At 41.5% G+C, this 13,357-nt stretch overlaps 1 pseudogene; it reads left to right on the forward strand.

The window, feature by feature from the left end:
• Positions 1-1,932: 1,932 nt before the first annotated feature.
• On the forward strand, positions 1,933-12,556 carry LOC139406636 (FYVE, RhoGEF and PH domain-containing protein 6-like; annotated as a pseudogene).
• The last annotated feature ends 801 nt before the right edge of the window (positions 12,557-13,357 follow it).

Consider the following 13,357-nt stretch of genomic DNA (forward strand, 5'->3'; position numbering starts at 1 on the left):
TTTTTCAGATTGTTTACAGGATTTTTATAATTTCTGGTGCGTGAACACATTTATAGACCGCCCTGTGCAGTGTATCCAGGCAACACGTTTCCGCAAAATCAAACTAAAAGGATGAAGGTTACATTTACACTAATAGCTAGATGAAAAGGGAGGTTTGTCCAATGTTATTCTGACGGACACCTGCACTCGCTTCTCTTCTTCTACTTGGGTTCAAATGTATGTATTTGGCACCAGATCTAGACAATATGTTGAGTTTGTAATAGAGTGGAATCATTAATAATGACAGATTTAAGACCCCGACCACTGTATTTCTTTGACCAGGTGAGGTAACCAATGGACATTATTATTGTTCTATAATTCTGCAATATAGAGGAAACATGGGATAATTAGGCGTATCATAACTTTACACATCTCTTGCGAACAGGACACGGATGCAGGAGGCCTTGAGAATGTACTTGAATGGACCATTCCTTTGATTTGGCAAATGAACAGTGGTGTAAAGTAGTTCAGTAAAATTAGTTTAAAGTACTACTTAATAACCATTTACTGCAGAGGGGTAAATCAGGGTGTTCCTTGGTAGTCTTAAACAAATCTAGTGTGAAACAAAAGTATACACCTCACACACATGGTTATGGGTTTAAAGAAAATAAGTCACCTTTACCATGTCAGATAAAGAGTTGAAATGCATTCAATTTTGAGTTTGCGTTCCAATATTACACTTTATATACATCATAGAAGACTGAAATATAGCAAAACCGTTTGGCATAGAAACACTGGATTTTTGGCAGGTTTTTGAAATAATGTTTATTAATTATGAAATAATAAAAATAAGAATAACATTCCACCCATGAGGTAATTTGACTGTAGAAAAGGGCTACATGTTATTTATTTTGTACTTTACTTTATTTAGTATTTCTATTCAGGACAACTTTTACTTTTACTCCACTACATTCCTAATGAAAATAATGTACTTTCTACTCCATAACATTTTCCCTGACACCTAAAAGTACTTGTTGCATTTTGCCCCTTACAAAAAAATATTGCAGTTTTGAAATTGCAGATAAAGTGCAGTACCTGCAGTCGACTTTGATATTTTGGATGCAGTAATTACAGAATAACTACAGTGTACTGCAGTTGAAAAAAACGTGTTATTTTGAACACAGTATTTGCAGCATACTACAGCTATACTGCACTCTAACTGACTGGAATCTTTTTTTGTAAGGGGAATGCAGAGCAGGACAGGTCCAATTCATGCACTCCCTGGTCATCTCACTAAACGAAAATGCTTTGTTTGTAAGTTATGTCTGAGTTTTTGAGTGTGCCCCTGGCTATCTGTAAATAAAATAAAAACAGAAAATCCTGCTGCCTCGTTTGCTTAAAATAAGGAATTTGAAATTATTTATACTTTTTCTTTTACTTTTGATACTTAAGAATATTTGAGCAATTACATTTACTGTTGATACTTAATTATATTTAAAACCAAATACTTTTAGAATTTTACTCAAGTAGTATTAAGTTAATGGATTACTTTAAATTTTACTTGAGTCATTTTCTATTTACTTTTAACCAAGTATGAAAATTGGGTAAGCCTACTTTTTCCACCACTGCAAATGCTGGTGCACTTTTGGCAACAAACAAAGGTATGTCCTTTATCCAAAGTAGGTCTTTATTGGTAACGCATTTAGAGCATTAAGTCTGTGTTTTTTGTTGTTGTTGCTTAGTGGTTAATAATATTGTTGTTATTTTTTTGCATTTCTATATTTTCTATTATTTTCATTTATTGATAGCCTTTGCACGCACAGTGAGTGTGTTGAGGACAAGGATGAGTTATCAAAAGTTTTTTAAAAACAACGATAATGCACACAAAGTGCAAAATAAAACCTTCATAAGTGATAAACCTCATATCTCCCCACTGTTAACGGACTAATGAACATGGGTGGTGGGAGGAGTCTGGACTGGCTGGATGACATGATCCCAATGGATGCATACAAGCATGTGGCCCCTCAGTTGTTGAGCGAGTTGGGGGAGTTTGCTTCTACAGTACCAGAGGAGCGAGGAGGTATTGTATTCCAGACTGGCTCGTATTCTATTATATTCAATTCTACTCTATTTGATCTATTTCTATACCTTTGCCTGCAACACAAGATATCCATATTTCCCATAGTTGCTGTTTCAATTACTTGAGTGTGTCAATTTATCAATATGTGTGTGACCTCTCACTTCACTCTGAGTTTAGGTGGGGCTCTTTCTCATAAACTATGACTTCATTTAATACAGAAAATTGCAGACAACCAAGCAAGTAGAGAATGGCCTAAACAAACCACCCATCCTCCGCCCCTAAGGAGACGTCAAGCCACAAGTAAGGAGGAGGAGAAGGAGGGGGAGGAGGAGGAGCAGAAGGAGGAGGAGGGATGGCCTGGCGTTCATGGTGGAATGGAATGCCTCAAATACCAAAGATGAACCAGAAGGACCAAATCAAATCAAATGTTATTTGTCACATGCACCGAATACAACAGATGCAGACCTTACAGGGAAATGCTTACTTTCAAGCCTTTAACCAACAATGCAGTTTTAAGAAAAATACGTGTTAAGTAAAAAATAGATGAGTAAAAAAACAAGAAACAAAAGTAACAAATAATAATAATTATAGAGCAGTAGTAAAATAACAATGGTGAGGCTACATACAGGGGGTACCAGTACAGAGTCAATGTGTGGGGGCACCGGTTAATTGAGGTAATTGAGGTAATATGTACATGTAGGTAGAGTTAAAGTGACTATGAATAAATAATAAACAGAGAATAGCAGTAGCGTACAATAGGGAGTGAGGGATGGGGCAATGCAAGTAGTCTGGGTAGCAATTTGATTAGCTGTTCAGGAGTCTTATGGCGTGGGGGTAGAAACTGTTGAGAAGCCTCTTGGACCTAGACTTGGCGCTCCGGTACCACTTGTCGTCTATGACTAGGGTGGCTGGAGTCTTTGACAATTTATAGGTCCTTCCTCTGACACCGCCTGGTATAGAGATGCTGGATGGCAGGAAGCTTGGCCCCAGTGATGTACTGGGCCATACGCACTACCCTCTGTAGTGCCTTGCGGTCGGAGGCTGGACAGTTGCCATACCAGGCAGTGATGCAACAAGTCAGGATGCTCTCGATGGTGCAGCTGTAGAACCTTTTGAGGATCTGAGGACCCATGCCAAATCTTTTCAGTGTCCTGATGGGGGAATAGGTTTTGTCGTGCCCTCTTCACGACTGTCTTGGTGTACTTGGACCATGCTAATTTTGTGGGTGATGTGAACACCAAGGAACTTGAAGCTCTCTCCCTGCTCAAATGCAGCCCCGTCGATGAGAATGGGGGCATGCTCAGTCCTCTTTTTCCTGTAGTCCACAATTATCTCCTTTGTCTTGATCATGTTGAGGGAGAGGTTGTTGTCCTAGCACCACACGGCCAGGTCTGTGACCTCCTCCCTATAGGCTGTCTCGTTGTTGTCTGTGATCAAGCCAACCACTGTTGTGTCACCACTGGTGATTTTTTTTATTTTATCACAATGATGTATTCTTACTGAACTTTTGCACTTCATCATGTACATAACTCAGTGGATGTTACTATATTTCTGTTAGCAAATAAAGACGGCGTCAATGTTCAAAAGGGAAAGAACCAAGAGGGATCATCTGTCTGTAATCTCCTTGTTATTTTACTGTATCCGTGTATTCCAAAGATAATAGTATCACAGATAGAACAATGAGACAGATATTTAACTGGAGGGATTAATGTGAAGCATCCGCTTGGTGTTTCCACTCACTACCAAATATGGTAGGTAAACATCAGCTGAGAGAGACACTTCCTGATTGCTGCTCTACGGACTGAGGTGAGAGAACTTAAAGAGGCACACGTGTCACTGAAGGAGGAGGTTATAAAGCTGAGGTGTGACAAAGAGCAGAGCACTCCCCCAGACAAACCAGCAGAACAGCCCACCTCAGACCCAGACCACAACCTCAACACCACAATGTGACAGACAACACAGGACCCACCAACCCAACAGACCCCACCCCTCCTAACAGCCCCCGTGTCAGCTCCCCCGATAGCCCCTCCTGACGACCCCCCCACATCCACTGAGAACACACAAAAGCCAGAGATTGTGCTCCTCATTGACTCAAATGGCAAATACATTCAAGAGGATAAACTTTTTCCCAAACACAAAGTGGCTAAACTCTGATGCACAAACACTAGGAATGCCCTGGAGCTGTTGTCAGAGGACAGACTAGGGTCTCCCAGCCACATCATAATTCACATGGGCACAAATTACCTGAGGGCCCAGCAGGAAAGGGTGGCCACAGCAGTCAAGGGAGTGATTGAAAAAGCTTCTTCCACTTTTCCCAACGCACAAGTGGTTATCTCTACCCTGCTACCATGAAAATACTTTCACTCTGCCACCATACAGTGGGTGTAGGCAAGCATTTCGCGAGACTGTGTCTCAAAACCTAATGTCAACCTGGTCCACCTCTACAAAGCAGCAATCCCAATTTTTGCCAGGACCCTGAAGAACATCACCCTCAACTGTAGCCCCAGCATCTCACATAGGAGCAACAGAGCAATGGACACCCCTCCCAGACCAGCAAGACACCCTCCCAGACCTGCAAGACCACCTCCTAAAGGACCTGCACAGAGAGAACCCACGTCAAAAGGACCTACGCCCAGACCACGGCATCACCAGCCACAACCTATATAGGTCCCCCCATATCAGACCTATGCCCTTTTTGCCCACCCCATGACCCCCGCCCGTGCGGAAAGGACCTCAACATGACAGCAGGACATATGCCAGGTCGTGAGCAGAGCAACAGGCCCAACCCCCACTATTACACCCGCCAAAGCCTCATCCTTCGACAAGAGGTATGTATCAGATGCTCAACATGCTCTGCTCACACCTACTGTGATGGTCCGTGCCTAAACCACACCATAACAAATCTAGACACTATGGAACACAAAGCTTTTACTATCTCTTCCTGGAATATACAAGGTCATCTGCCTTTGGCCTAAAGAGCAGGAACCCAGGCTTCATCAAATAAATTAGAAATACAGACATTGTCATCCTACAAGAAACATGGTATAAAGGAGACGGATCCACTGGTTGCCCTCTAGGTTACAGAGAGCTGGTAGTCTCATCCACCAACCTACCAGGTGTGAAACAGGGAAGAGACTCAGGGTGTATGCTCATTTGAAATAGAGCAGACCTAACCCACTCTGTTAAATTAGTCAAAACATGAACATTTGACATCTGGCTAGAAATTAATAAGGAAATTATCTAAACAAAGAAAAATGTCCTTATGTGTGCTACCTATATCCTCCCAATAGAATCCCCATACTTTAACGATGACAGCTTCTCTATACTATAGGGGAGATCAACAATTTCCAGGCCCAGTCTGTGGCAATCTAAATGCCAGAACTGGACAATAACCTGACACCCTCAGCACACAGGGGTACAAACACCTACCTGGAGGTGACAGCATTTCCTCCCCCATATGCCCCCTTAGGCACAACCACGACAACATAACCAATAAAAATAACCAATAAAAAATACAGCTATGTTGGACGCTGGGTATGTACATAGTCAATGGTAGGCTGGGAGGGGACTCCTACGGTAGCTCATCTCTTGGCAGTAGTACTGTAGACTACTTTATCACTGACCTCAACCCAGAGTCTCTTAGAGTGTTCACAGTCAGTCCACTGACACCCCTATCAGATCACAGCAAAATCACAATCTACTTGAACAGTGCTATACCATTCATGAGGCATCAAAGCCAAAGGAACTGATTAATATTAAGAAATGCAATAGATGGAAGGAAAGTAGTGTGGAAATTTACTAAAAAACAATTAGGCAACAGCAAATTCAGTCCCTTTTAGACAATTTCCTGGACAAAATGTCTGACTGTAATAGTGAAGTCTTAAACTTAGCAGAGGAAACCTAAACAGTATATTTGACCTCTCAGCATCCCTATCAAATCTAAAAAATGTAAAGCAGACAACCTAAGAAAATTAACAACAATGACAAATGGTTTGATGAAGAATTTAAAAAAAAAAAGAAATAATTTGAGAAACCTATCCAACCAAAAACATAGAGACCCAGAAAACCTGAGCCTGCACCTTCACTATGGTGAATCGCTAAAACAATACAGAAATACACTACAGAAAAAGACGGAACAGCACGTCAGAAATCAGCTCAATGTAATTGAAGAATCCATAGAATCTAACCACTTCTGTGAAAACTGGAAAACTCCAAACAAACAACAACACGAAGAGTTATCTTTTTTGCTCTTTAACAAAGGACAAACAGCAAAAACATATACATGATTAAATATAAATCTTAGTATCAGCTATTAAAGACTATCAGAACCCACTGGATTCTCCAATTACATTGACTGAACTACAGGACAAAATACAAACCCTCCAACCCAAAAAGGCTTGTGGGATAGCTAAATGAAATTATAAAATATACAGACCACAAATTTAAATTGGCTATACTTAAACTCGTTAACATAATCTTCAGCTCTGGCATATTCCCCAATATTTAGAACCAAGACTGATCACCCCAGTCCACAAAAGTGGAGACTTAAAAGTGGAGCTTAAGCCTCACCCTATTCAACATATATAACAACGAATTGGCGAGGGAACAAGAACAGTCTGCAGCACCTGGCCTCCCCCTACTAGAATCTGAAGTCAAATGTTTACTGTTTGCTGATGATATGGTGCTTCTGTCTCCAACCAAGGAGGGTCTACAGCAGCACCTAGATCTTCTGCACAGATTCTGTCAGACCTGGGCCCTGACAGTAAAACTCAGTAAGACTAAAATAATGGTGTTCCAAAAAATGTCCAGTTGCCAGGACCACGAATACAAATTCCATATAGACACTGTTGCCCTAGAGCACACAAAAAACTATACATACCTTGGCCTAAACATCAGCTCCACAGGTAACTTCCACAAAGCTGTGAATGACCTGAGAGACTTTGCAAGAAGGGCCTTCTATGCCACCAAAAGGAGCATAAATTTCGACATACCAATTAGGATCTGGCTAAAAATACTTGAAAGTTATAGAACCCATTGCCCTTTATGGTTGTGAGGTCTGGCGTCCGCTTACCAACCAATAATTCACAAAATGGGACAAACACCTAATTGAGACTGCAAAAATATCCTCTGTGTACAATGTAAAACATCAAATAATGCACGCAGAGTAGAATTAGGCCGATACCCGCTAATGATAAAAATCCAGAAAAGAGCTGTTAAATTCTACAACCACCTAAAAGGAAGCAATTCCCAAACCTTCCATAACAAAGCCACCACCTACAGAGAAATGAACCTGGAGAAGAGCCCCCTAAGCAAGGTGGTCCTGGGGCTTTGTTCAAGAACACAAACCGACCCCACAGAGCCAGGACAGCAACAAAATTAGACCCAACCAAATCTTGGGAAAACAAAAAGAGAATTACTTGACACATTGGAAAGAATTTACAAAAAAACAGAGCAAACTAGAATGCTATTTGGCTGTAAACAGAAAGTATGCAGTGGCAGAATTCCTGACCACTGTGACTGACCTAAAATTAAGGAAATCTTCGACTATGTACAGACTCAGTGAGCTTAGCCTTGCTATTGAGAAAGGCCGCCAAAGGCAGACCTGGCTCTCAAGAGAAGACAGGCTATGTGCACACTGCCCACAAAATGAGGTGGAAACTGAGCTGCACTTCCTAACCTCCTGCCAAATATATGACCATATTAGAGACACATATTTCCCTCAGGTTACACAGACCCACAAAGAATTTGAAAAAACAAATCCAATTTTGATAAACTCCCTTATCTATTGGGTGAAAATACCACAGTGTGACCTGTTGCCACAAGAAAAGGGCAACCAGTGAAGAACAAACAATTCTGTGAATACATCCTATATTTTATGTTTATTTTCCCTTTTGTACTTTAACTATTTGCACATCATTACAACACTGTATATAGACACTGTATATATATAGACATATATGACATTTGAAATGTCTTTATTCTTTTGGAACGTTTGTGAATGTAATGTTCACTGTTCATTTTGTTTGTTTCACTTTTCTTTATTATCTATTTCACTTGTTTTGGCAATATAAACATATGTTACCCATGCCAATAAAGCCCTTAAATTGAAATTGAATAGAGAGAGAGGGATGGAGAGAGTTACTTCCTCACTGAGTGATTCACTAACTGATATCGTGACAATGTAGTGTCAGTGTGTAGAGCAATAATGGTTTTAGAATAGCCTATTCTGTGGAATGTTCACGGTGATAAAGATACTGAAGATATGAATGAAGACTTTAGTTCCTTACGTACTTCCTGACACAAATCTCTTAACTTGCATACTGTACTCCAGCGTATACATTTTTCCACACAACTCCATTGCTTAGTTGCTGTTATTAGCACTGATGACGGAGAATTATATTCAACTTCAGCACACAATATGGGATGGTACATACAATATTCAGCAAACAAATATGTAGGCCTATTACTACCATTGTTGAGCACAGGCAATTTTTTTGTGAAGCATTTTTTTATTAAACATATGAATAAACACTGGGATTGATAAACACAATAGGCTTTACAGACATCCTATTGGAAATCTAAACACTGACAGCGATTGCATACAAATAAAACTAAAATACATTTAAAAAATACATGTAAAAACATATGCAAGGCATCCACTGCAACTCTCTGACCATATCAGTAATGAATGTCCACGACCTGAGAGAGCACATCCTTAAAGTCCCTGTGAAGTTCCTGTATAGATAGTTCTTCATTGAAATAGTAGCTTGTAACGTTTTGTAAAATGTTAATTCAATGTTTGTATGTGAGGTTCTTGAGCTTGCCCCAAATCATTGCACTCAATCTACCCTACAGATGAATATTTGATTTGTGGAGTTGTGAGCCCCCTAGTGGATATGTTGTGAATAAACTCCTTTATACATCGGTGCTCACAGCGTAGACTTCACAGGCAGAGTTGATAACATCGGAGCGGATCAGTGCAGCGCAACCAATGCCTGTTCAGGATCAAAAGAAGAAACGTTACCAAATCTAACCGGTGGATAGCAAGATTACTTACAAAGTTTTTTTTTTAATTAATTAAGTAAAACATATGAATCACCACATTGTTGGAGCGATTTGGTGGCCCTAGTGCATAGGCCTACACTACAGTGTAGGCTAGTTTTGATTGTCCCAATACTGCAGGCACAACGACGAAGTTAAATTCAAACAACTACAGAGCAGGTAGTTTAGGGGTTAACTCCCAAATGTCTGTGATGAGTAAAAATGAATTAACCAAGAGATTCTTAATATAATGTCCATTCATCACAGCATACTCTTTGTTTTTGGCGTTGCATTAAAAGAAAAGGAAACTGTTCTCTTTGCTTTCAGTTGACTGTATTACATTGCATTGTTTTGTTCAGAAAAGTGGCACACCGATCAGGCCAAACTGAGTGGGAATAAATAATGCACAATAGCAGTTTGGTTTTCAGACAGTGCTGATTTTGCTGAAGGACAAGCCAAACCACTGCCTCTCTCCCTTTGTATGCCTATCTCTATTCCTGTCAGCAGTTCAGATCTATACTGAACAAAAATATAAATGCAATAATGTAAACGTTTTTACTGAGCTACAGTTCATATAAGGAATTAATGAGGCCCTAATCTATGGATTTCACATGACTGGGCCTTAGAGGACATAGGCCCACCCACTTGGGAGCCAGCTTCTCAGTACCCCCACAGAAACCCTCCATAGAAACCTATTGAAATATAGATAATAGAATACACATGACCTTTGAAGTTGACATTCGACGGTGGGTGGACCAGCGGTCATCTTTGTGGTAGTAATTATACGTAAACATTTTCAATTTATATGTCAATGGTGTACCAGGTAAATTGCAGTGGTCTGAAGGGATGGGTTCATTCTATGAATTATATTTCTATGATTGAAATGAGACCCACCCTGTAGTCAAGAGCATGTTGTGTCTGAACCGATGGCAACACAGACAACACAAACAACTCAGAAGATGTAAAACAGGGTCTAAGGCTGCAACATGTAAAAACATGGAGTATGTGTGCTGTTAGATAATTGATGTTTAAAGGATGAAAAATGACAATTTTACAAACAACGTTTGTAAGCAAAGTCGACCGTTTCTATTTTCCAGTGTTGAAGACATGGATGTCTCATGGTATGGTGGGGTATGCAAAATGAGTTCACTTTGAGCACCTTAATCTCCTGAGTGTTTTGGCATTCAGGTCTAATAAGTCACTTTTTGAACACTTCTTTCACGGCCAAATGTATAAAGAGTTTTGTTTTAAAATTAAAAGGGATCCTCTCAAAAAGTGATTGAATTCAAATGGATTTACCCATATGTCAACCCTCTGAGTGGAGGCACACACACACACGCACACACACACACACCTTTCTCCTTGTTAGCCCAGCATCTGTTAGCTTTTACAGAGCATTTAACTGTCATTTGTATTCTAGAGTTCCAGGATTTTCTTATACTAGAATGATCAATAAAAATGTCATCTTTAGAATTCTAACTTTTACTTTCAGTTAGGACTGTTTGACATGTATGAGGGTGATGGTGTCACTTTTCCTATGATTTTAATGCCTGTTCTCTCTCTCTCTCTCTCTCTAGGCATGCAGAAGCCACCGGTGGCCCCCAAACCAAAGATCACTCAGCCCCAGAAGCCAGGGCCCTCTCCATCCTCGGCTGTAGCCCCCAAACCACCATGCTTCCCCAAACCATGCCTCACCACAGCATTGGAGTCCAAACCACTCTCATCAAAGACTGTAAGTCACAATCAGACCACAGTGAACGATGGTCAGAGACCATCGGAAATGTCCAGAAGTATAGGTCTTCTGAACTGCAGAAATGGAATACAGCATCAAGAGAACAAGAAACCAGATTGTGATTATATTATTCCAATTTGTCAGTGTAGCCAGAAGAACTGTCTGTGTGTGGGGAACGGTAACACACCGGATGTAGAGATTGAAAAAGACTTGAAAACGTTGCATAACAATAGCAAAATGGAGGAATCCAGAATAGAGCTTGTTCCCAAATCTCGATCTCGAGAGAACAAAGGAGACGACAACAACAAGAGCCAAGCAGTAAACAACACTTTACCAGATGTTTGTGTACAAGCTGTGTTGCTGTCCACTAATAACCACCTCTTAAACACAAATCAGAACGTCAAATCAGACATTGTGACGTCAGCACACCCTGACATAGTGCCCTCTTCCTCAGGAGAGCACCCAGAGCAAAGGCGCCAATGGTGGTGGTGACACCATCCCCTCCTCTTGTTCTACTGGTAGAGACACTGGCAAGCCCAATCAAAACCCAGCTGTACCTAGGAAGCCTCTCCCCCTCTCTGTACCACGGAAACCCAGGAAGTCTGCCCTGGTTAGACAGGAAGACCCAGAGGAGGGGAGGGGTCAGACGGAGGGGAGGGAGTGGAGGGAAACAATGGTCAGAAAGGTGAAGGTGTCACTGGAGAGGAAGAACACCCCGTCTCTGTCTGCCAACGCACACCTGCTTGTCACGCACACAACATTCCTGCCAGGACCAGTGAAAGCTGGGAGGGTCTTCCATCTTCCAGTACACCCTGCCCTCCACCTGCAGCCCCTTCAAGAAAGAAACCGTGGCAAAAAACACCGTGGCAACCAGCAAGATGGCCGTTGTCCCCAAGAAACCACAGGGACACAGCTCCCTGTCAGCATTGGTACTGAAGAAGGAACTGTCAGAAGAGGGAAAAGGGGAGAAAGGAAAGACCTCAGACAGTGATGATGATGGACGTGTACTCGCTAAGGGCAGTCAAGATGGCAGGGCTCTAAATATGAAAGCTATGAGAGCGCTAGCTGCAACCCCAGGGGAGTGACCAGGAAGGAGCATCCTGCAGATGCTGGTATCACCTATCTCCAGTAAGAACAGCATTGGTGAAACACTGATGCTGTCCAAGCCACCTCGCTCCACCCTGGGGAAAGGGAGAACCAAGTCCTTCTCCTCTGCCAACTTTTGCTCCGATGGACAGAAACTTAATTTCTTCCGGAGGCCCCTGGAGCTGAAGCTCTCTGTCAAGACGCTGCCCAAGCTGCTAGCCAAGGCAGGCCAGTCTTTAGACTGCACTGCAGCTGACGCAGAGGCTGAGCAGTATGTCAATGGTAGCGGCCAAGATATACATTTTCAAGATCACTTGGGGATGTCGGGCTCACGCAAGTTCTCCTGTCCCCAGCTTGGGGTGATTGAGGTGGGGGTGGAGCAGAGCGTGGATAAGTTACGTTACCTCGGAGCGGCACAGGCTCCGGAGATGGAGCATGAGAATGTGTGGTATTACGAGGAGATGCCAGAGTATGTCATCCTACCTCTGGGACCTGGGAGTGGGGGGCCGGTGGGTACACCTCCGGACCAGTCGGACTGGCACAAACACCTGTATTATGATAATATATACGAGGAACGGGAGCCGTACCATCCCCTGGAGAAACACACTGAACATCAACAGCGGAAGCATAGTGTGTAACGGTATTCGTCTTCTGAAGAAGAGGAATCATCGGACCAAAGCACAGCGTGGTAAGTGTTCATGCTTTCTTTATTAAAACTGAACACGATAACAAAATAACAAAGAGAATAACCGAAACAGTCCTGAAAGGTGCAAAACACTAAACAGAAATTAACTACCCACAAAAACCATGTGGGGAAAGTATGGTTCCCAATCAGAGACAACGATAGACAGCTGTCCCTGATTGAGGACCATACACAAAAGGAACATAGAATGTCCACCCAAATCACACCCTGACCAAACCAAAATTGAGACATAAAAAGCTCTAAGGTGACATAGTGAGAGGTTTTTCTTGCTCTTTTTGTCATTTTTTTCTTCTTCTAGGTAAAGGGACCCATACACTTAAAAAAATATATATATATATTTAAAGGATTAAACAAATTGGTGTGTTTCATTGGAGAGACGAGAGATACTGTAGTGGGAAAGATAGATGGAGAGTGAAAGTGTCACAAAGGCAATTGGTCTAATTCAAACCCACAGTAATAACTCTATTTGAGCTATTCCAAGCAAGTGTGGACGGGAAATATTTCTGGTATCTCAGATTATTTTGGCAAAAATATTATAATTATTTTTTTGAATTTTTACCCCTTTTTCTCCCCAATTTCGTGGTATCCAATTGTTGTAGTAGCTACTATCTTGTCTCATCGCTACAACTCCCGTACTCCCGTACGGGCTCGGGAGAGTTGTTCTTAACTGACTTGCCTGGTTAAAGGTTCAATTAAAAATGTAAATGAAGTTTAAAAGTTCATATTCATATCCAAA

The sequence above is a fragment of the Oncorhynchus clarkii genome, chromosome 1 (genome assembly GCF_045791955.1).
Source record: "Oncorhynchus clarkii lewisi isolate Uvic-CL-2024 chromosome 1, UVic_Ocla_1.0, whole genome shotgun sequence".
Lineage (NCBI taxonomy): Eukaryota > Metazoa > Chordata > Actinopteri > Salmoniformes > Salmonidae > Oncorhynchus > Oncorhynchus clarkii.